At 46.1% G+C, this 4522-nt stretch overlaps 2 long non-coding RNA genes across 2 annotated transcripts; both read right to left on the bottom strand.

Annotated features, from left to right (window-relative positions):
• Positions 1 to 218: 218 nt before the first annotated feature.
• On the bottom strand, positions 219 to 1268 carry LOC309497518. Its single transcript, XR_014205594.1, has 2 exons — positions 892 to 1268; positions 219 to 448 (listed from the first exon to the last, which is right to left on the bottom strand). It is a non-coding gene; the product is annotated as an uncharacterized lncRNA (long non-coding RNA).
• A 270-nt stretch (positions 1269 to 1538) lies between these two features.
• LOC309497505 lies at positions 1539 to 3249 on the bottom strand. The gene is made up of 2 exons (XR_014205581.1): positions 2871 to 3249; positions 1539 to 2235 (listed from the first exon to the last, which is right to left on the bottom strand). It is a non-coding gene; the product is annotated as an uncharacterized lncRNA (long non-coding RNA).
• Between the last annotated feature and the right edge of the window lie 1273 nt (positions 3250 to 4522).

The raw sequence follows: 4522 nt of genomic DNA, 5'->3' as shown, positions 1-4522 counted from the left end.
AAGAGGAATGTGCATTTGTGTGCAGAAATAGACAGAATCCAACTTTTTTCAAAATGGTTACACAAATTAAAGAAGAAAACTATTTAACATCAACCATGAACTCTGCAAACATTATTGTCACAGGTCGGGGTGGAGCGCCAGCGGGCCGCCCACCCCTCGCTTGCGTGCCGCCCCTGAGGAGCTGACCGTGGACACAAAGGGAAAAGGCGGACACAGAATTCAAAATAAATAGGCTCTTTATTAAATAATAAAAACAATCTTAAAAAGTCTCTTCTTCAGCGTTCTCTTCGTGTATCTCAGCACTTTCAGACAGAGAGAGGAATGAACATAATTCACAGCTTCCGCGTTCTCTTCATGTATCTCAACACCTTCGGACAGAGAGAGGAATGAACATAATTCACAGCTTCCGCGTTCTCTTCTTCAGCGAGCTCTTCGCGTATCTCAGCACCTTCAGACAGAGAGAGGAATGAACATAATTCACAGCTTCCGCGTTCTCTTCTTCAGCGAGCTCTTCGTGGATCTCAACACAGGGCTCAGGCAGAGAAGAGGTTACATATCTCACCAGCGTAGCTGTACACTCACAGGGCTCAGGCAGAGAAGAGGTATAGTATTTCACCAGCGCAGCTGTACACTCACAGGGCTCAGGCAGAGAAGAGGTTAATAGTATTTCACCAGCGCAGCTGTACACTCACAGGGCTCAGGCAGAGAAGGGGTTACTTATCTCACCAGCGTAGCTGTACACTCACAGGGCTCAGGCAAAGAAGAGGTTAATGGACAGCTGTGACTGCGAGTGAACAGCAGAAACAATTCCCACACTTGTATATTCACCACACACTGTAAGGTTTCACTCGTGCTCATTTCCACAATAAAACTGCAATTCAACAGACTCACGGTGCAACCAAGGCTTACACCCGCAATCCAGCCGAAATCTTCTCTGTCTCTCTCTTTCAGTCTCTCTCTTTCTCTCTCTCTTTCCCTCTCGCGGCCTCCCTCCGCATCCGCGGCCGCTCACGTGCTGCGTGCCTCCCCTCTCCCGTCTCCTCCTCCTCATCCTTCCTGCCTTCGCTTCTTTTTATCTGCCACTCAGTCCAATCGCCCCTTCAGGATCCTTCCCGCTGCCCAGCTGCCAGCAATCACGCTCATCAACTCTCTTCCATTGCTTCTCGCTGCTTCCGTGTTTTCCCGGCCTCGTGTTACGCTGGAAGCGCTCCCCGTCCACAATTTTCACACATAAGGTTCCGTTTTTTAGTCACCCCGTGACATCCTCCCCCACCAATCCGCTCCAGTCCCTGGAGCGAGACGCCGAGAAAAAAAAAAAAAAAAAAAGAGAGCCAAAGCAAAAACAAACAAAAAAAAGAGGAAAGAAAATTGGTCGCCATACCTTCGGCCCACGGTCGCTCAACTCAGGGCGGCAATCCTGCCGACTACGCCATTTATGTCACAGGTCGGGGTGGAGCGCCAGCGGGCCGCCCACCCCTCGCTTGCGTGCCGCCCCTGAGGAGTTGGCCGTGGACACGAAGGGAAAGGCAGACACAGAATTCAAAATAAATATACTTTTTATTAAATAATAAAAACAAATCTTAAAAAGTCTCTTCTTCAGCGTTCTCTTCGTGTATCTCAGCACTTTCAGACAGAGAGAGGAATGAACAGAATTCACAGCTTCCGCGTTCTCTTCGTGTATCTCAACACCTTCGGACAGAGAGAGGAATGAACATAATTCACAGCTTCCGCGTTCTCTTCTTCAGCGTTCTCTTCGCGTATCTCAGCACCTTCAGACAGAGAGAGGAATGAACATAATTCACAGCTTCCGCGTTCTCTTCTTCAGCGAGCTCTTTGCGTATCTCAGCACCTTCAGACAGAGAGAGGAATGAAACATAATTCACAGCTTCCGCATTCTCTTCTTCAGCGAGCTCTTCGCGTATCTCAGCACTTTCAGACAGAGAGAGGAATGAACAGAATTCACAGCTTCCGCGTTCTCTTCGTGTATCTCAACACCTTCGGACAGAGAGAGGAATGAACATAATTCACAGCTTCCGCGTTCTCTTCTTCAGCGAGCTCTTTGCGTATCTCAGCACCTTCAGACAGAGAGAGGAATGAACATAATTCACAGCTTCCGCGTTCTCTTCTTCAGCGAGCACTTCGCGTATCTCAGCACATTCAGACAGAGAGAGGAATGAATATAATTCACAGCTTCCGCGTTCTCTTCTTCAGCGAGCTCTTCGCGTATCTCAGCACCTTCAGACAGAGAGGAATGAACATAATTCACAGCTTCCGCGTTCTCGTCTTCAGCGAGCTCTTCGCGTATCTCAGCACCTTCAGACAGAGAGGAATGAACATAATTCACAGCTTCCGCGTTCTCGTCTTCAGCGTTCTCTTCAAGTATCTCCGCACCAGGCTCAGGCAGGGAAGAGGTTAATGGTATTTCACCAATGCAGTTGTACACTCACAGGGCTCAGGCAGAGAGGAGGTAACGTATCTCACCAGCGTAGCTGTACACTCGCAGGGCTCGGGCAGAGAAGAGGTAACGTATCTCAACAGCATAGCTGTACACTCACAGGGCTGGATGGCAGAGAAGAGGTTAATAGTATTTCACCAGCGCAGCTGTACACTCGCAGGGCTCGGGCAGAGAAGAGGTAACGTATCTCAACAGCATAGCTGTACACTCACAGGGCTGGATGGCAGAGAAGAGGTTAATAGTATTTCACCAGCGCAGCTGTACACTCACAGGGCTCAGGCAGAGAAGAGGTTAATGAACAGCTGTGACTACGAGTGAACAGCAGAAACAATTCCCACACTCGCATATCCACCACACACTGTAAGGTTTCACTCGTGCTCATTTCCACAATAAAATTGCAATTCAACAGACTCACGGTGCAACCAAGGCTTACACCCGCAATCCAGCCGAAGTCTTCTCTCTTTCTCGCTCTCTCTCTCTCTCTCTCTCTCTCTCTCCCGCGGCCTCCCTCCGCATCCGCGGCCGCTCACGTGCTGCGTGCCTCACATCTCCTCTCTTCTCCTCCTTCCTTTCCTCACCTCCAAAATGTCCTTTTATGAGCCACCTTCCTGCTACATGTCCCAATCACCTGTTGACATTTTTCCCCGCACAGCTGCCAGCGATTACCCTCATTCGCTTTCGTTCGCGGCGCTTTTCCGGCTTCCGTGTATCCCCGGAACCGGCCTTGTGTTACACCGGAAGTGCTCCCCGCCACAACAACTTCCCGACTTGTAGTTCCGGCCTTCGTCACCCCGTGACATTATCGTACTGTTAAAAACAGGCAAAGACTCCACATTACCATCTAGTTATCGCCCCATATCATTGATAAATGTTGACCTTAAAAATAATCTGCAAAGCCTTAGCAGGAAGGTTAGAGAAAATAACTCCTCTTATAATTCACCCTGACCAAACGGGTTTTATAAAAGGCAGACATTCCTCTACCAATATGCGTAGATTTATCAATTTAATAGATTATTCCAACATTAATCATTTAGAAACAATTATAGTATCTCTGGATGCGGAAAAAGCGTTTGACAGAGTTAACTGGAAATTTCTACTAGCTACTTTAAGTAAATTCGGCTTTGGACCAATCTTTATTAACTGGATTAAGATCTTATATAAATCCCCTAATGCAAGAGTTAGGACAAATGATCAAACCTCTCCTAGCTTCAATCTGCAGAGATGCACTAGGCAGGGATGTCCTCTTTCCCCATCACTTTTTGCCATCTTTATAGAACCTTTAGCAATGGCAATCAGGCAAAATCAGAATATTAAAGGTGTTTGGTCCTTAAAGAATGAACATAAGATAAGCCTTTATGCCGACGACGTTTTATTATTCCTTCAGAACTCACGTACATCTTTCTCGGAAACAATCTCATTAATCAATAAGTTCTCATCTTTGTCTGACTACTCTATTAACTGGTCAAAGAGTACAGTCCTACCGATCAACTGTAGTTTTCAAGGGCCATCCAGTATAGCATTACAGTCAGGTAATATAAGATATCTCGGTATAAACATCTCTTCCAGATTGTCAGATTTATTGAAGTTAAATCACACTCAACTACTGAAAACCATAGAAGACGATCTTGCTCGGTGGAAATCTTTACCCATCTCACTCATGGGTAGAGTTGCCACCATAAAAATGACGATCTTGCCTAAAATCAATTACTTGTTCTCTATGGTTCCTACGAAACCTCCCTATACGTGGTTTAGATTACTAGAAACACACATATCCCAATTTCTTTGGAAGAATAAACCCTCTCGAATCAGCCTGAAAACTCTACAGAAAACTAAAGACGGGGTGGACTAGACTTACCTAACTTCCATCATTACTTTTTTGCAAATAAGTTACAGTATATTTCCAAATGGCTTAAACCTAGTGCATTAGATGAAACATGGATGGATATAGAGCAAGCACTATGCGACAATTTGGACATTTCTAACCTGCCGTTTTTTAGCTCAAATATTAAGTCCCATAAGTGCTTTAAGAGCATTAACATCAGTACTTGTTTGACAGCCAGGTGGGAA

This window comes from Leuciscus leuciscus, assembly GCF_965113295.1.
Source record: "Leuciscus leuciscus genome assembly, chromosome: 4".
Classification (NCBI taxonomy): Eukaryota; Metazoa; Chordata; class Actinopteri; order Cypriniformes; family Leuciscidae; genus Leuciscus; species Leuciscus leuciscus.
This window is presented reverse-complemented; position numbering and strand designations above follow the sequence as displayed.